Genomic DNA, 20,235 nt, shown 5'->3' with positions numbered 1-20,235 from the left:
GCATCCTGGCATTGAGTAAGGCAGACGCCCAATGTGGTCAGAGTCAAAACACAACATATTCTCACATGCACAACCATTTGCAGTGACTCCCTTGTGAACAAAGGTTGCAACGTTTGGGGCATTTTGGTTTAGGAAAATGGCGAGCAAGAGGCAAACGTCATAGAAGTTTGCAAAAATTATGCTTGTCGTGAAAAAGTGGATACAGAAGTCATGAGGAAAGTGTTTTTCTCCCTTTCACATAAGGTTTTTCTCCCTTTTACATAACACCTTTAAAGCCCTAAACGGCTTCAGCCCAGTATACCTGAAGGAGCGTCTCCATCCCCATCGTTCGGCCCAGACACTGAGGTCCAGCTCCGAGGGCCTTATGGCAGTTCCCTCACTATGAGAAGTGAGGTTACAGGGAACCAGGCAGAAGGCCTTCTCGGTAGTGGCACCCGCCCTGTGGAACGCCCTTCCATCACATGTCAAAGAGATAAACAACTATCTGACGTTTAGAAGACACCTGAAGGCTGTTCAGGGAAGTTTTAAATGACTGATGTTTTAATGTATTTTTAATCTTTTGTTGGAAGCCGACCAGAGTGGCTGGGGAAACCCAGTCAGATGGGCAGGGTATAAATAATAATATATTACTACTACTACTACTACTACTACTACTAGAACTAGTGGACACTCAATGAAACTAAATTTGGGAAGAGTCAGGACAAATAATAGAATTGTAGAATTGGAAGGGCCCCAGAGAGTCATCTATGCAGGAATATTTTTGTCCAATGTGGGGCTCGAACCCATGGCCCTGAGATTCAGAGCCTCATGCTCTACCAACTGAGCTATCTGCTTGTTAAAAAGAATAAAGGAAAGGAAAGGAAAGTACTTCTGCATGCCGTGTATAAACTGTGGAACTCACTTCCACAAGATGGCCACCAACTGAGATGGCTTTAAAAGACGACTGGTCAGATTCGTGGAGGAGAAAGCTATCAATGACTGTGCTCTGTCTCCACAAATGGAGGCTTCTGTTATGTATTCAGTGGTCTATGTTTGCCTCAGCTTGAGTCTGGACTCTGAGCCCCTGTGTTCTGATTCGATACATGATATCCAATCACAGAACATTTCAGGATTTGGGCCTCTGCCATTGGCCCTGAAACTCTGAGTCATGATTCGCAGCTTGGAAGTTTAGACAGCCAATCACGCTGGGAGTGGGAGTGGCCCAGGCCTTCAGAAATGTATATAAGCATTTGCTTTGCCCTTGTTGTTAGTTCTGTTAATTCAATAAAGGTTCTTGCTGTTATCACTGTGTCTTGCCTCGTTGGAACCCACCTACACTTCAGCTTCCAAATATCAGTTGCCAGAGGCCACAGAAAGGGAGACTGCTCTCGTGCTCAGACCAGCATCGGGTTGGCTACTGTGAGAACAGGACATTGGGCTAGATGGGTAAAAAAAGGTAAAGGACCCCTGGACAGTGATGTCCAGTCAAAGGCAACTAAGGGGTTGTGACGCTGATCTTGCTTTCAGGCTGAGGGAGCCGCCGTTTGTCCACAGACAGCTTTCCGGGTCATGTGGCCAGCCTGACTAAACCACTTCTGGCACAATGGAACACCGTGATGGAAGCCAGAGCGCACGGAAACGCCGTTTACCTTCCCGCTGCAGCGGTACCTATTTATCTACTTGCACTGGCGTGCTTTCGAATTGCTAAGCTGGCAGGAGCTGGGACAGAGCAATGGGAACTCACTCCATCACCGGGATTCAAACCGCCGACCTTCTGATCAACATGCTCAGGAGACTCAGTGGTTTAGACCACAGCGCCACCCGTGTCCCTGGACTAGATGGGACACTGGCCTGATTCAGCAACACTCTTCTTATACTCATTTCTCTCTTCTTATGTACACACATACACACATACATTGTGCGTTAAGAAAAGCACTTCCCTTTGTCAAGTTCTGTGCTGAGAAAGGGAAGTCTCTTTCTCCATGTACAGCGCGGAAAACACAACTTAGGAATTCAGGAAGAGATCACAGGAAGGGAAATTCGAGACACTGAACAATGGAGAAGGGAGCTGATTTTGGTGTACTTTGGATGGGATTTGGAGGGAGACCTTAGTGACAGCTAAAGCAAGGAGCATTCGGAATCCTACGCCAAGTCTTTCCTAGAGTAGATGGGTCACCCGGAAATCATTCTCAGTGAGCAAGGCCTCATTGTTACGGCCTCTTGGTGGCCCTCGACAAATGAACAGGGCTTGATTCCTTGTTCCGCCATCTCATATGGGCAAACCTGGCTCTCATTTCTTATCTCCTAAGTCAGAATCCACATTTATATATCCTCTCATATTCACACGAAACAGTCCTTATCCCTGGGATGAGTTTGTAATGAATCTGTTCAGTATTTAACCTTTCAAACTCCCATCATTTTAGAATTGATATTTGCTTTTATTGCAAGCTGACTTCTAGGTCTGCCATAGCGAAAGTGCTGGTATATGCTTAAATAAAATGTATAACTTGTCCTTACTTTGAGCAATATTGGATAAGTAGTGTTAATTCAGTTTGACGTGGAACACTGATTTGGTAAAGTGACTAGTTGTTTGAACGCAAGGTGAATTCAGTTTGCAACGTTTTGACTGCTGCAATGCACTCCACGTGGGGCTACCTTTGAAGGTGACTTGGAAACTACAACTAATCCAGAATGTGGCAGCTAGACTGGTGTCTGTGAGTGCCTGCCAGGACCATATAACATCGGTCCCAAAGGATCTACAGTGGCTCCCAGTACATTTCCGAGCACAATTCAAAGTGTTAGAATTTGAGCTGAGGTAGGAAAATGGCGAACTCCTCTCTTTGCTGTTACATTTGTTTTTAGGTAGACACACAACCTTACTTTGGACATCTAAATTGTTTTATATGGCGCAGCAATCACTTCTCTACCAAGGACCATAATTAAAGGCTTAAAAATGAACCAAGAAGTTTCTTCTCCAGATGACAGGAGTATCATTCTAGTTCCCTTCTCTTTGTTCTATTGGCTAGATCCACTTTCCTAAATTACTTCATTTATTGGTTAAAAACATTGAAAGGCTGGGGCAGGCTAGTTTCTCGCCGAATGAATGAGCAGAATTAGGGTTGACACCATTTTGCCTCATTTCTCTGGTTGTAGAAGGCAAGAGGCTTGCAAACAGGGAACCCAGGGATTATGGCTCATCACCCCCGCGGGCACCCATGGTTTCACTCTTGAGTGGCAGACCCTGGTTTGTCGCAGGGCTCCTTTGCCCTCCAAACGGGCAAGACTTTAGTTACCAAAAGGGCTCCTGTAATCATGAATAAGTGATGTCTCTCCTCTTGTTTTGCCACCTCGCATCCACCTGTAATTACAGCGCGAAATTAACTGATGGCATCACCTCTGTGCTCGTCTTGATGTGAGTTGCCAACATCGCAAACAGTTGGCATCAGAGCACAGATGCAGGGAGGTCACCCCAATCAACCCCTCTGGATGACTACAACCGAGACTTGTTTCCATGGCCCAGGTTTGTTGTTTCACTGCACAATTTACAAACACAGAGTGAGTGAATGAATACCCCAGCTGGTACGGTATTTAGACCATTCTGTGTAAGCCACGGGTCGCCAGCCCAGTGCCTGCGGGCACCAATGTGCCTTTCAGTACCTCTACTGCAGCTCGTGAAAGTGCTCCAAAGAATATCCTCTCGGAAATCCCCAGTTATGTATTCAGTGGGGTCTGTGTTTGCCTGAGCTTGAGTCTGGACTAAGTATTCAGAGCCCCTGTGTTCTGATTTGATACATGATATCCAATCACAGAACATTTCAGGATTTGGGCCTCTGCCATTGGCCCTGAAACTCTGAGTTATGATTCGCAGCTTGGAAGTTTAGACAGCCAACCACGTTGGGAGTGGGAGTGGCCCAGGTCTTCAGAAATGTGTACAGTGTAACCTCGGTTTATGAACACCTCGGTCTATGAATTTTCGGTTTACGAATGCCACGGACCCGTCTGTAACGGATTAATCCACTTTCCATTACTTTCAATGGGAAAGTTCGCTTCAGTTTATGAATGCTTCAGTTTATGAACAGACTTCCGGAACCAATTACACCCATGCTTCGGGTTAAGTACGCTTCAGGTTGAGTACTCCGCGGACCCGTCTGGAACGGATTAATCCACTTTCCATTACTTTCAATGGGAAAGTTCGCTTCAGTTTATGAACACTTCAGTTTATGAACAGACTTCCGGAACCAATTGTGTTCATAAACCGAGGTACCACTGTATAAGCAGTTGTTTGCCCCTGTTGTTCGCTTCTGTTAGTTCAATAAAGGTTCTTGCTGTTATCACTATGTCTTGTCTTGAGGGAACCCACCTACACTTCACCCTTCACCCCCCAGGCATGAGACTGCTTGCTCTTTCCAGTTGGCATCTCCTATATTTAACATGCCTTGCTCAACATGTCCACTTGACCTTCTGTTCTGAACAGAGAGACGCAATGAGCATGTGGGTGCCTTTTTCTGTTGAGGGGAAAGGCATACAGTACATGCAACATTATCATCTAATGCCCTTTTAAAGAGGGTGGGAGGGCTATTGGGTTGTTTCTATTTTGATTATGTGTTTTGTCTTTTTACATTGTAATTCTATCCTGTGAACTGCCCCGAGACCTGCGGGTATAGGGCAGTATACAAATTTAAATAATAACAACAACAACAGCATCTTATCTTCCTGTCTCTTTTTCTGCTCTTTTACATGAGGCGGCCATTTTATGTTATGCCGCATCCCCCACGTCAGCCATTTTTTGAATGGTGCCCACGGAACTGCCTCGAAATTTCAAATGTACCCACTGGCCAAACAAACCAGTAAACCTCTCTAGGCATTGCAAGAAGGAGATACAGTAAATGAGCATGTGGAGGGATGACAGTAGGAACCAGGACCTCAATCTTTGCTGTTAAGTGAATAGTCCTCATTCCCCCTTTTTCCTTAAATGTTCTCTCTTGGGTCCAGCCCAAGGCATTTCGCTGCCTAAGGCAAAGCACAAGACCAACTTCTCCCTGATCCACATACAGAACCCAGGCTGAACATAGGGCAATTGACTTGAACGTTACTTTGACACTGGTGACAAGACAGCACCCTTCACTAGCTTAGGAGATGAAGGGCAAGCCGACTGGCACAACACAGCTCTTTCCTCCAACGCCTTATTGCTTCTCCCCAACCCCCAATATTGCACCACCTGAGGCAGCAGCTTCACTCTGCCTAATGGCAGGGCTGGCCCAAAACCTCTCCTACATTTGTTCACCCTTTCCGGCCTTCCTTTCCTAGATCCATAGCTGCCAAGTTTTCCCTTTTCTCGTGAGGAAGCCTATTCAGCATAAGGGAAAATCCCTTTTAAAAAGGGATAACTTGGCAGCTATGCCTAGATCAAAGGACAAATTCTTTCCCTTTAGCTTTCTCACTCTTTTCCCTTGACTTTGGAAAGTTCATGTAAGGGGGAGGGATTACAGAGAACCCCCCCCCCTCATCAGAAGCAGCCCGTCTCCAAGCAGTCATGAGAGCAAGGGGCCTGAAGGGGTGAGTCAGGAAATGGAGAAGGAGTGCCAGGGCTCTGGCAGCACTGGAGAGCCCCTGCTCCACAGGCAGGAAGAGAGAGAGGCGGGAAGAGTGGACAGGAATAGGGCAGACCGTAGACCCTTCCCCCTGACACCGGTATTGAGAAGGAGGAGAAAAGGGAGGAGGAGATTCACTGTCCCGAGGCTTTTATGTTGGTCAAAATCGCGAAAGGGGGCAGTGCCGGATTCTGATTCGGAATAAGGAGACATGAAACCAGCAGCTCGCTACACTGTAAATAATGTGCACTAATAAAGACCTTTGAAAGACAAGCATGTGGAAGGTCGTTACTCAGGAGTAGTCATAACAACCCTGACAGTTCATGTCTCCCCTCCTACCCCGCCAAACACACGCTTTGAGCCCTCTGCAGATCCCGAATTAGCTGCCATCCCTTTCCGTACCCTTCCCCACTTGGGAGATTCATCCCCGCCCCTCTGCAAATTCCATCCTCTTCCGCCCCCAATCCTTTCCCGCCTCTCAGGCTCGCTCTATCCTGTAATCAAAGCCGCAAAGGCTGTCACAGCCAGAGACGGAAAGCACGACAACACCCCACTGCCAAAACCCACGGCGGCATTAATTAAGCTGCCAGGGTAGCCATTCAGCTTGCCCTTGCCTTGCCTTTGTACCCACCACCTGCGATGCCTGGTTGAGGATGGGGAGTGGGGCTCCCCATCTAAGGATGCAAAGAAATGGGGAATACAAAATGGGAGGAAAACACATGCTTTCTGAGCTCGTGTGTGGGAAGAGAATGGAAGTTTGGAATAAATATGAATCCCATTCTCCTCCCCACCCCCTTCCTCTCAGGGTTTACTGAAACCCTCAGCAGATTCTTTGGGCTCAGAAAATTATTACTCAAAATAGACCTGTCAGGGGATTAAAATGCAGCTGGGAGAGTGAGCGCCACTGGTTTAGGTGCATTCATGGAATTTCCCCCTAGATTTCCTATTTTTGAACTGTACCCATTGTACGGAAATTGACAGCAGGAGAGGGAAAACGGATTCTACGCGCCCTAATTGGAAGAATAAAGATACGGTTCCCTGTAACCAATTGTTTGACGATACAACAACTTTGGCAGCATATGAACGGACAGCTTGGATAAATACAATGGTATCTGGAATGAAGTTACTGTATGCAGAATATATTAGTTTATTGACAATTATGTGTGTATTTGGCTAATAAGAATATACACATCTGTATATTATTGCACAACAGTATTTTTTCTTTTTTTCACTCTTACTCTCACTCTTTCCTTTCTTTTTTTTCTCACTCTACCTTTTCGTAAATGAAATTATTCTAATAAAATATTAAGAATAAGAAGAGTAAAAATCTATTTTTCCTTAGGAAACTATGAATTTTCCTTTATCATCCTTCTAGACCAGGGGTTTCCCAAACTAAGGCCCGGGGGCCGGATGCGGCCAAATCGCCTTCTAAATCCGTCCCACGGACGGTCCGGGAATCAGCATGTTTTTCCATGAGTAGAATGTGTCCTTTTATTTAAAATGCACCTCTGGGTTATTTGTGGGGCCTGCCTGGTGTTTTTACAGGAGCAGAATGTTTACTTTTATTTAAAATGCATCTCTTTTATTTGTGGGGCATAGGAATTCGTTCATATTTTTTTTCAAAATATAGTCCGGCCCCCCACAAGGTCTGAGGGACAGTGGACCGGCCCCCGGCTGAAAAAGTTTGCTGACCCCTGTTCTAGACTGTCATTTTCCTCTCCACGCCCATGTCAAGGGCACTCTTGCCTATACGTACTTGGTCTGGAAGGAATTACCTGTCTCGTCAGAATGGGTAATCGTGGCCTTTATTTCACCATTTCATTCTCTAATAATACATGGCTGGGCTCACTTACGCGAGCCATCTCTTTATACAGTCTGAGGGAATGCCTGATGCAGCACCACCTTCTCTGCTCAAGTGCTCAACCATACGGCACCCACAAGTATATCCTTGCTGTGCCCACAACAGGTTTCAGTAAATATCCCCTCCAAAATCCACAATGCATGAGAGATTGTTGGCTCTTGCTGTTCAATTCGTGTTAGCACTGACTTGGACTCTCCTACACTGAACACATCCTCTTAAACATGCCCAACCTTCACTGCATGCCAGGATTTGCTGCCCACCCTCTCATCTGTTCCAAACACAACATGTACGGCTAATGTACGAGGCACATGCAGTGCCAGATTTACGTAGAAGCGGCGCTGTGGGTTAAACCACAGAAGTCTAGGGCTTGCTGATCAGAAGGTCGGCGGTTCGAATCCCTGCAACGGGGTGAGCTCCCGTTGCTCGGTCCCAGCTCCTGCCCACCTAGCAGTTCGAAAGCACATCAAAGTGCAAGTAGATAAATAGGGACCGCTCCGGCGGGAAGGTAAACGACGTTTCCGTGCGCTACTCTGGTTCACCCGAAGCAGCTTTGTCATGCTGGCCACATGACCCGGAAGCTGTCTGCGGACAAACGCTGGCTCCCTCGGCCTATAGAGCGAGATGAGCGCCGCAACCCCAGAGTCGGACACGACTGGACCTGATGGTCAGGGGCCCCTTTACCTTTAAACAAGCTATAGCTTAGGGCCCCATTCTCTCAGGGGCCACAAACAAATTTAAAAGGGGGGGGGACATGGATGTACATTTCCAAAATATAAGATAAAAATCAAATCAAATGAAACCTACATACAGCAACAGTGTTCTGTGTTTTGTAGGCTCCTATGATGTAAGTCATGGGCCCCACCTGCTAGCCTGCTCCCTAAAATATCACTGGTTTGCTCATTTCTATATACTGTACGGTGGTAACTTGGTTCTCAAACTTAATCCGTTCCAGAAGTCTGTTCCAAAACCAATTCCCCTATTATGTAATATACTTCTCCTTAATTGTATTTCAGTTCAACAATTACTTTGAAAAATACATATTTTGTTATGTGCAAATGGCTTTAGATACCTATTAGGTCCATACACTGCCATACTGTCATACCTCGGTTTAAGTACGCCTCGGTTTGAGTATTTTCAGTTTAAGTACTCCGCAGACCTGTCTGGAACGGATTGATCCACTTCCCATTACTTTCAATGGGAAAGTTCGCTTCAGGTTAAGTAAAGACTTCCGGAACCAATTACACTCATACTTCGGGTCATGTACGCTTCAGGTTGAGTACTCCGCGGACCTGTCTGGAACAGATTAATCCACTTTCCATTATTTTCAATGGGAAAGTTCGCTTCAGGTTATGTACACTTCAGGTTAAATACAGACTTCTGGAACCAATTGTGTTTGTAAACCAAGGTACCACTGTATAGCATATATTCAACACAAAAAAACAGGGACAATTTGTTGTTGACAAAGGACATATAAAAGGCCTCGTTACCTTCTGTAGCTTAGGGCCTCATCAAACCTAAATCTGGCCCTGTGTGCATGTAGGTCTCTTTTCTGCTCTTTCAGAGGTGGCATCTTGCGTTATTCCATGCCCTCACGACAGCCATTTTCTGTTACGCCATATCCCCACAACCGCTATTTTTGTGGCTGGTGCCCAGGGCACTTTCCTAAAAATTCCGAATGGGTCCCCTAACCCAAAGATATTGGCATCCCTCATCTCAACTTCTTGCCTTGTCTGTTGCCTCAAGCAGCAAAGTGCTGGCCTCGGCTACGGCACGTTGCTGGCAGATGCGCAACACTGGTTTCCCACCATGAGCTGAGGTGGGTCAGGGAGAACCCTGTTGAAGCTTTGCTGGCGGCTGCCACATGAAAGGGCATTTGTCGATTCTCTGCTTTATAGACTCGGATGAAGGTGGATGGGTCCAGCAAAGGAACCATCACGGGCTCAGCCCCAGATCTGAGGGACACAGTGCAATGGCCACCCTTCTACCTTAAGGTAAAAGGTAAAGGGACCCCTGACCATTAGGGCCAGTTGTGACTGACTCTGGGGTTGCGGCACTCATCTCGCGTTATTGGCCGAGCTGATGGACTATGCTGAAATAGCAAAGCTGACTGGAAAACTCAGAAACCAAGAGGAGAAAACTTTAGAAAAGAATGGGGGGAAATTATAAGTTACCTAGGAGACCACTGTAAGCAGATGGAAACAAGAGCAGGATTTTGACTCACTTATAGTGAAAAGAATACTATAGATAATATGGTTTGATATAAAAAATTGGAGTATGTATGAATATGCAGTTGCAGATGCTTAAAATAAGACTCCAAGGAAGGGATGGGGGAAGTCTTGAGATTCAGAGAATCTCTTTATACAGATAGGTTTTTACTAATTTGTGTTTATTTGTACTTTGTATTTGTAAAACCAATAAAATGAATATATATATATCCCACAATGCCCTTGTGCATTGTGCAGGGCATCGTGGGAAATCACCATGGCAACGTTTAGGGCTGACCTGCGCATTCTCTGCGTGTTTGCCAGCTCATATATATGCTGCCTGCTCACATGAAGTTGTGCAACGGATGAAAAGAGAAATGATGCAGTATGGACACTTCTGTGAACGGGGCAGGTCTGTGTCTTGTTTCTTTGTTCTTTGCCAGGGTCGGAGGAGCCGGAGGGCAACATTCCCCGCTGATCAGCCTCCCAGGAGCCACATACCATGTGAATTTTGCCTTTGTCTCATAGGCTGATTTCTTCACACACAAACAAACACACAATCCTTCACCCAGGCAAGCAAGAAGCATTCTCAGAGTTCAGGGACACATTTCAGCCTGGCTAAAACACTCACCCCTGCTCTGTTGCCGCATAATGTGATCTGCTTTACTGAGTCCGGTCCTTCCTTGTAAAGGTAAAAAGCTAAAGGACCCCTGGATGGTTAAGTCCAGTCAAAGGCGACTATGGGGTTGTGGTGCTCCTCTCCCTTTCAGGCCGAGGGAGCCGGCGTTTGTCCACAGAAAGCTTTCCGTGTCATGCGGCCAGCATGACTAAACCATTTCACAATGGAACACCGTGATGGAAACCAGAGCGCACGGAAACGCCGTTTACCTCCCCGCCGCAGGGGTACCTATTTATCTACTTGCACTGGCGTGCTTTTGAACTGCTAGGTTGGCAGGAGCTGGGACAGAGCAATGGGAGCTCACCCCGTCACAGGGATTCGACTGCTCACACAAGCAGTGTGAAGCTCTTAAACGGACATAGCACCAGTTCAAGTCACGGAGCACAGGTACATTAATGGCTATTGCCCTCGAGGGACAAATGAAGCCTCTGCATTCAGAGGTAATCTACCTCTGAGGACCAGGCACCAGGCCGAAGCAGCAACTTGAAGGTGGCGACCTCCTTTGCGCCTTGCTTGGAAGCATCCCAGAGGCTGGTTGCTATTGGAAACTGAATGCTGAGCGAGATGGATCTGGTGGTAATCCAGCGAGGCAATTATGGAGTTCTTAACATTTATTGCATAGCTCAGCCCCCTAGACATAGCAAGGAAGTAAGTGTCTGGCGAAGCAGGAACCCAGACCAGACCAAGCAATTGGACATCACTTGCAGAAAGCTACTTTCGGCTTTCATGTGCTCTGCATAGTCATGATATGGATGGATTTTCACACTCGCTGTGAAAAGACGGCTTGCTCCATAATTATGGACCTTCCCTTGCCAAGGAGGTACCCCAAAGCCCGAGAATCTTGCAGAAACAGACTGGTTAGGATTATAGACACAAAGATTTAGAAGCTGCCCCCCCTCCCCTCTCTGGCACAGTCCCTGCAAATTAACACTAGGCAGCTTCCTTTGCTGTGTTGTTTTCAGCACCTGTTTTCAGCACCTGCTAAAAAAACTTCTTTGTTTAGGCAAGGCTACCCAGCGCGGGTGGCGCTGTGGGTTAAACCACAGAGCCTAGGGCTTGCCGATCAGAAGGTTGGCGGTTCGAATCTCCGCGACGGGGTGAGCTCCCGTTGTTCTGTCCCTGCTCCTGCCCAACCTAGCAGTTCAAAAGCACGTCAAAGTGCAAGTAGATAAATAGGTACCACTCCGGCGGGAAGGTAAACGCCGTTTCCGTGCACTGCTCTGGTTCACCAGAAGCGGCTTAGTCATGCTGGCCACATGACCTGGAAGCTGTACGCCGTTGCCGGCTCCCTCGGCCAGTAAAGCAAGATGAGTGCCGCAACCCCAGAGTCATCCGCGACTGGACCTGGTGGTCAGGGGTCCCTTTACCTTTACCCAGAAATATAATGTTAATACATAATTTTAACATGTCATTTTATTGTGTATATTTTATTTAAAACTCCTGGTTTCACATTTCAAATTTTGCGCAACTTTCGATTTTATCGGTACGTTTTAATGGATGTTTAAAATGTCATGTGCCCTGCTTAAGAGGTTCTGGCTGATTAAGCAGTATATAAATCTTGTTAGGGACCCAGGTGGCGCTGTGGGTTAAACCACAGAGTCTAGGGCTTGCTGATCAGAAGGTCGGTGGTCCGTATCCCTGCAACGGGGTGAGCTCATGTTGCTCGGTCCCAGCTCCTGCCCACCTAGCAGTTCGAAAGCACATCAAAGTGCAAGTAGATAAATAGGGACCGCTCCGGCGGGAAGGTAAACGGCGTTTCCATGCGCTGCTCTGGTTCGCCAGAAGCAGCTTTGTCATGCTGGCCACATTATCCGGAAGCTGTCTGCGGACAAACACCGGCTCCCTCGGCCTATAGAGTGAGATGAGCGCTGCAACCCCAGAGTTGGACATGACTGGACCTGATGGTCAGGGACCCCTTTACCTTTTTAAATCTTGTTAATTAAAAATAAATGAAAGGATAAATCTTACCCTCCACAAACCAGCCCCTCCCTTCTGCATTTTATCCCGCGAAAATCCCCACGATGGCGTACAGTCGTACCTTGGAAGTCTAATGCCTTGCAAGATTAACATTTTGGCTCCTGAACACCGCAAACCTGGAAGTGACTGTTCTGGTTTGCGAATGTTCTTTGGAACCTGAACGTCCGCTGGGGCTTCCGTGGCTTCCGCTTGGCTGCAGGAGCTTCCTGCAGCCAATCAGAAGCCGAGCCTTGGTTCCCGAACGTTTTGGAAGTCAAACAGACTTCTGGAACGGATTCCGTACGACTTCCAAGGTACGACTGTACTATGAACAGAGAGAATTGGACAAGGAGCTTGCAGAGCCAATGACAAAAAGTATAAGAACAGATGGGCTGACAATTCAACTCTGGCTATCTAAAGACATGAACATAAGAAGAGAGCGCTGGATCAGACCAAGGCCCATCTAGTCTATCAATCTGTTCTCACGGTGGCCTGTGGGGAGCCTGCAAGCAGAATCTGAACACTCCCTGGCATTCAAACTGTGGAGGCAGAATATACTTTGAATTGTGCATGGAAATGTACTGGGACCCAACGTAGATCCTTTGAGATTCTTAGTAGCCGTAGTGGCTGAGGAAACCCAGCTCGATGGGCGGAATATAAATAATAAAGTTGTTGTTGTTGTTGTTGTTGTTGTTGTTGTTGTTGTTGTTGTTGTTGTTGTTGCCTAATTCTCTGTAAATCTGTCTGATCCTCTTTTAAAGCTATCCAAAGTGGTGGCCATGGCCCATGACAGGCCTCGGGTGAAATCTCGACACCTCAAAGGTGGAAGCGAAAGTAGCCAGATGTCTCCAAACTCCCTTGGGGCGGAAGCGGCCTGGTCTTTGCTGCATCCGGTCACTCCGAGTTGAAGCCATCTGGGATGGCCTCGCGCTCCATCTCTTGTCCTCCACCCCCATCCTGGCAGCTGACTCCTCTCGCTTTTCCCTGGAACAACGGAGAACCGAGCAGAGCTGTACCAAAAAAACTGCCCACTCACAAGCTGCCAAGCCCTGGGAAGGAGCGTGCCAACCTGCCAAGCAGTGTCGTGACTCACCAGGCACACATATGGTGGAAGTCACGCCTGCGAGCTAACCGAGGCCAGGACATCTTCAGGAATTCAGACCAGGATTCCTACCCAACGGCACTGAGATGGCAAAACAAGAACCGGGACACCCACACACCAAAAAAAAACTGTGGGTGCTTAGCACCCACAATGTGGGGTTCCGATGCGACTTCTGATTTCTACTGGAAGTTGGGTCAGGGCTCCGACCTCCCAGGTGACGTCAGAGGCCCTGCCAGGCCTCCAAACGCGATTTCCGGTAGAAACAGGAAGTTGCGCCGGAGGTCTCATGAGACCCTACGAGGCCTCGGAAGCACCGCTGTGCCACCGACGCAATGTGACGTCATGACATCACGTTACATCACGGGCGCCATTGGGCACCCATAACCTGAGGCTCAAGTCAGCGCCCCTGAATGCCATTCATTAGTGGTGCCTCTGCAGTTGGCTGCAAAATGCATGGAATTAAAGAACAGGGCACCTCTGAGCACCTGTTGAGCCGAGTAATCTGTTTGCAGAACTGAAAAAAGAGTTCTCCGTCCTTTTACACGGAAGTCTGTTCTTGGTAAGCTTTCTTCATTTCAAGTAGCCTAATTTAGGTGGGGAAAGTTGGCTTGTTGTTGCTATTGTTAAACAGCTGGAGAAACCCGCGGACATCTACTGCAAACTACCTGGAGATCTACCTTCTGCAAGGAACAGACGGATTCATCCATCTCAGTTTCTCCCTTTTCCTGCCCTTTCTTCTCCACATTCTGACATCAGTTTGCAATTGTTAAAAAACCAAAATTTGCACTAAAATACTGCACTTTAAAGTCTTCATGAAGACACGTCAGTGTACTGTATTTTATTGCAAATTTCTCCTAAGAGACAGATTTGCCTAATATATGCATTTCTAGGAGCAGTTTATACCCTACTATGCAATGCATCTTTGTTATTTTTACTAGCAGATTCATTTCTAGGCACACTTTACTTAGTACATGGGTCAGCAAACTAAGGCCTGTGGGCCGGATCAGGCCTAATTGCCTTCTTGATCCAGCCTGCGAACAGTCCAAGAATTGCCATGTGGATCACCAGCGTGCACATTCTTTCCCTCTCCCTCCCTCTCCCTCACACGGTGGCGGTGGCGGCGCCTCCTCCCTCCCTCCCTCCTGGCTTCTCCCTGCCCTGACTAGAGGAGGAAGGGGGCTGGGCTTTGTTGGTGCCAGCAGCAGCAGCACTCGAGTGGCCGCCATTTTAAGCAGCCGCTCTCTGGAGCCCTTTCACGCACCGCTCATCGTCCCTCCACTGCTGCCACTAGCCCCTGCCGCTCGCAAGACACAGGTAAGCAGCCACCGGGGCTCGTGGTGCTCTTGCATCATTCCCCCCCCCCAAAAAAATATATAGTCTGGCCCCCCACAAGGTCTGAGGGACAATGGACTGGCCCCCTGCTGAAAATGTTTGCTGACCCCTGACTTAGTAGATGCATTTCTGAACGCATTATTTAGGTTTATGCCATAGCCCTTTCTTCTCCTGAAGATATTCCGCAAGGCAGCAGAGGTTTAGGATCAGAGTTTTCCTTCTCCTAGATGGGCTCCCTTCCCAGGTTGACGAGCTCCATCTGCCCCTCACGTCCTCCTACAACTTGTGAAGAAGATGCCTTCTTGGCTGTTGGATCCGCTATTGCTCTCATCCGCTCAATCTGCCTGAGCCTGTCTTTGCATGCAGAGAAATATATACAGTGGTACCTCTACTTACAAATTTAATGCGTTCCGAATGCACATTCGTAATTCGAAAAAAATTGTAAGTCGGAATCCCATAGGAATGCATTGGGAGACAAAATTCGTAAGTCGAAGCAACCCTATCTAAAAATTTGTAAGTAGAAAAAATCCTATCTAAACCACATCCAAGATGGCGGACAGAGCTCCATTCGTAAGTAGAAACTTTCATAAGTAGAGTTATTCGTAGAGGTACCACTGTATATAAAGTACACACACATACAGGTAAACAGATGCTGAAACAACCATTTGTTCAACTTTGGTATAATCAGGTGCTACAGGAAGCCCTGGCACAGCCTTTACTCATCGCATTTTCATGGCCAATAAGCATTTTTGCAATGCAGCACTCAGGCAAACCAAGAAGCAGTGGCAGGTGTGAGACGCAGTCGTTGCTTGCTTGCTTACTTAGAAACTTACTCTGCTTTTCCAACATTTGCTTCTCGGTCAACACAACGACCCGCCTGTGCTGCGAACAACAACACGGCTTTGATTACCCACTCATCAAAAGTTTGGTGCTTCACTGGATGTCCAAAAGTTACAAGGGAGAAAACAACATTTCTCTCTTCACCTTCTCCTGTGCAAACTCAGATCCCCACGTCTGCCCATAGCTGCCAAGTTATCCCTTTTTTTAAGGGATTTTCCCTTATGCTGAATAGGCTTCCTCGCGAGAAAAGGGAAAACTTGGCAGCTATGCGTCTGCCCCAAACCTCGCCCCAAGCGTGCACTTTGCATGTGACTGTGGCATCCCTTGCTCTGCAACGGCAGAGGCGGAAGGCCTTGAATGCCGCCTGCCTAGGAACCAGAAGAAGTTGCTTCGCTTTGCAAGATGTAGCCTGTTTTATCAAGGGTTGGTGAGATACTGAGAACCAAACAGAAAAGGGAGGTGCACCACATAGCTCACGCCAGGAACGCTAACTCTGCTGGCCTTGCACTACGACAGCTGAAAAGTTATTTTATATCCCATCTGGGTGACCTTCCAGGACTTTTGTTTTCCAGCAGCAGCAGCAGCAGCAGCAGCAGCAGCAGCAGCAACAACAACAACAACAACAACAACAACAGAACCCCCATTCCTGGTTTCCTTTTGCATGCTAGCTTTGATTTTGGGGAGAGACAATATCCCTAAATGAAGCAGCTGAGCCTGAACCAGACATGTGTACTCGAACGATGGAGCAGCACAGGAGGGGGCGGGAAAAGTGAGGCAGGATTTTACTTGTGCATAACCTAGACAAAAGGATGGAGGAGGGAGTATCGATCTCAGCCAGCTGTCCGGGTGTAGATGCTCCAGTAATACTGCTAATTCCCCTGCCCCCGCCCCCACTTGCTGCCCTGCACGCCATCTCTTGTAAACAAGCCACGGTCAGTTTCAATTCGAAACACCAGAGAGGCATCCTTTCGCCGTTTTCCACGGACGCCGTTTGCAAAGACACCAGCCATAATCTCCTACACAGGGAAAGCGGCCCTGTTGCATTGCCCCGAATATCCCATTTGCGTGGGAAATGGGGAGAACAAAATATACCATCCAGCCCGGACACTGAGGTCCAGCTCCGAGGACCTTCTACAGGGGTCAGCAAACTTTTTCAGCAGGGGGCCAGTCCACTGTCCCTCAGACCTTGTGGGGGGCCAGACTATATTTTGGGGAAGAAGAAAAAAGAATGAATTCCTACGCCCCATAAATAACCCAGAGATGCATTTTAAATAAAAGTGCACATTCTACTCAAGTAAAAGCACGATGATTCCCGGACCGTCCACGGACCATATTTAGAAGGTGATTGGGCTGGATCTGGCCTTTGGGCCTTCGTTTGCCTACCCATGTTCTAGCGGTTTCCTCACTTTGAGACACAAAACTACAGGAAACCAGGCAGAGGGCCTTCTCGGTAGTGGCACCCACCCTGTGGAACGGCTTCCCATCAGATGCCAAACAGATAAACAACTATCTATCTGAAGGCTGCCCTGTTCAGGGAAGTTTTGAACGGTTGATGTTTTACTGTGTTTTAAATATTTTGTTGGGAGCTGTCCAGAGTGGCTAGGCAATCCAGTCAGATAGGCAGCATATAAATAACAAAATTATGATTGTATTGTAATACGGATGAAGTTCCTCTGGCTAATGGTCAATTGTCCAGGGCTCACTCCTTCAGTATCTGGTGGCTCTGATCAGGAATCCATTTAACTATCACAGCTCGTCAAGCTGCACGTAGCCTTATTATGGGCAAAGTCTGCTTTGAATGCTAGGTTTGTCCCAGGGACAACTGAGGTCACTATCAAGGAGAGAGTGCTTCTAAGCATGAGAGGAGTGCCCCATAGATAGCACGGGCAGAGATGGATTTAGGGCAGCACGACCGGTTCCCCCGCACTGGGAGGCAAGCCAAAGCGAGCACCACAGGGCATCACAACCATGACATACTGCATGCACAGAACAGAAGGCAAGAGGAAGGGGGTGCAGATTTTGGCCTCGCACAGGGCACCATTGAAATTTGAAAGACTGGAGTCCCGCCCCCCCATCCCCCTGCCATGGACTTGGGGGTGAGGGCTTTAAGGCCAGAGGGTTGTGATTTGCAGGAAAGTCTGATCCGGGCACCTCCCGTTTCCAACAAATCAATCACTTGACCCAAATGGAGAACTTGTTGTTAAATGCCAAGGCTGAGCTTTGAAGTGTGAGGTCACAGTCAACAGACTGCCTCTGGGCATAGGCAGAGTTTGTTTTCAACACACACACACACACACACACACACACACACACACGACCCCACCTCTGCACCCTGGGAGTAAGTGAGCTGTGTGCAGAGGATCTGACTTCTTTCTTTAGTGGCCTGAGCCCCCACCCTGCAGCACCATAGCTCAGTGGCAGAGCAACTGCCTTGCACCCAGAAGGTCACAGGTTCAAGCCCTGACATCTCCAGGTACAGGAGGGAGAGAGCTTGGTCTGAAACCCTGGAGAGCCATTGCCAGTCTGAATAATAATAATAATAATAATAATAATAATAATAATAATAATAATTTTATTTATTATATATACCCCACTCTGGGTGGCTCCCAACAGAATACTAAAAAGACGATAAAACATCCAACATTTAAAAATTCCCTAAACAAGGCTGCCTTCAGGTGTCTTCTAAAAGTCAATAGTTGTTTATCTGCTTGACATCTGGTGGGAGGGCGTTCCACAGGGCAGGTGCCACTACTGAGAAGGCCCTCTGCCTGTAACTTGGCTTCTTGCAGTGAGGGAATCAGCAGAAGGCCCTCGGAGCTGGACCTCAGCATCTGGGCTGAACGATGGGGATGAAGACGCTCCTTCAGGTATACCAGGCAGAGGCCATTAAATATCAGCATTTAAACTTTGAATTGTGTTTGGAAATGTACGGGGAGCCAATGCTGGTCTTTCAGGACCGGTGTTATATGGTCTTGGGGGCTGCTCCCAGTCACCCGTCTAGCTGCCGCATTCTGGATTAGTTGTAGTTTCCGGGTCACCTTCAAAGGTAGCCCCATGTAGAGTGCATTGCAGTAGACAATTCTAAGCTATGGTGTGACTCAATATAAGGCAAGGAGGAATCAAAATGGAACCCTCATACACAAACTAGGAAGAGAGTCAAAAGGACCAGTACCACATTTCATAGTGTTTTTGTGTCCCAGCACCACCACTTTCTCTTTGTACGTCCAGCAAAACCATGGAGCATCGTTACAGATAGCATGCATAGTTTGGAAGCAGAAAACAAGGTTCTCCTTTCACAGCAATCTCCCTCTCCTCCTCCACCCCACTACCCCTTTTTATCTGCCTTCCCCGCTCTTGAGAATTCCTATTGTTGCCATTTCCCTCTGCGCTGGTTTGCACAAAATGACCTTCGTGACACTTCTCAGTGCACAGCACCTGCCCCCTCTGCTTTGGAAGGCAAAAGAGAAACGGCTTCGTCCATCTCTCAACAGCCCCCTCTGCCCCATTGCACCACGTCCCCACTCCCCACCTGATCTCCATGCGCCCCTCTGTCTGAGCACACACACACACCCCAATCTGTCTTGAGCTACAACAAATGCCACGGACATGGGAGCAGTACCGGTAAGCAAGGTGGAGAAGGCGGAGAGAGGGTCAGTTGAAAGGTAACAATTATACCAGCAACCTGAAAGGTAACAATTATACCAGCAATCTGTTCAGCCATTGGTTTCATCCCTGTGCTTCAAGTCTGCTTTTTAAATATATAAGGTGTAAAGTAGCATAGATATCTGTATGAATCCATTCTTCACCTTTTCACACACACAGTATTACGTAAAACTGCTCCAGGGAGTTGGTGATGTCACAGATGCTGGCCAATAAGTTCTTCCCCTTATACAATGTACAGTGCATTGTTTTACTGCAAGGGGGAATGACGTAGAAAAGGGGTCTTGGCACTGCACAAAATGTTTTCAAACTGTATCCCCTGCTCTTCAAATGCTGCATCTGGCGTTCACTATTCTGCTGATGAGTCTATGCTTCAGTCAAGCACGGCGGAGAAATCTCTTCTCCTAAGCATCATGGATGGGACAATGAAGCTGATTAATGGGTAATTAGTTGCAACAAGATGCCATTCGGCGGGCCAAACATACCTGCTTTATAAGGCTGGCAGCTGAAGACATTCTCCAGGTTTACATTTGTAAGAAGAGTTTTGGTTTGCTGTGTGTGGCGCTGATCAAAATTTCAGTGACCTGAACAAAATCCATATTACGGGGTCACAAGGTGTTTGCTGTGACCCGGTTCACATGATCCTATCTTGGCTTACATTAGCTTCATGTAGCACCCCCTCCTTCCTCCCTTTTCTCAATGCACCAGAAATAAACCTGTAACTCTTTAAGTAACCATAGTTTCATTTTACCTCCAAACCAGGACTCTATGGTTATAAGCCTTGGAAGAAGCCAGAATCTCAAAGGATCTTCAATCTCTCTGTGTGTTATTATCACGGCTTGTTTTGAGGCTGATAACCACAGTTTCCCAGTTCAGATGAAACAAGAAACTATGGTTAATTGAAGGCTGCACCAAGGCACACCAAGAAGAGAGGAGGGAAGGGGTGGCATGTGGAACCACAATCCTTGTTTACATCTTGGCTTATTAAGCCAAGATATAATCATCCGAACTGGGCAAATAACTGAGCAGTG

At 47.4% G+C, this 20,235-nt stretch overlaps 1 protein-coding gene across 2 annotated transcripts in view; it reads right to left on the bottom strand.

The window, feature by feature from the left end:
- Nucleotides 1–20,235, bottom strand: part of PPP1R9B (protein phosphatase 1 regulatory subunit 9B) — a 77,484-nt gene that overhangs the window by 37,771 nt on the left and 19,478 nt on the right. The window lies entirely within an intron of this gene.

The sequence above is a fragment of the Zootoca vivipara genome, chromosome 12, assembly GCF_965207765.1.
Source record: "Zootoca vivipara chromosome 12, rZooViv2.hap1.1, whole genome shotgun sequence".
Taxonomy (NCBI): Eukaryota; Metazoa; Chordata; class Lepidosauria; order Squamata; family Lacertidae; genus Zootoca; species Zootoca vivipara.
This window is presented reverse-complemented; position numbering and strand designations above follow the sequence as displayed.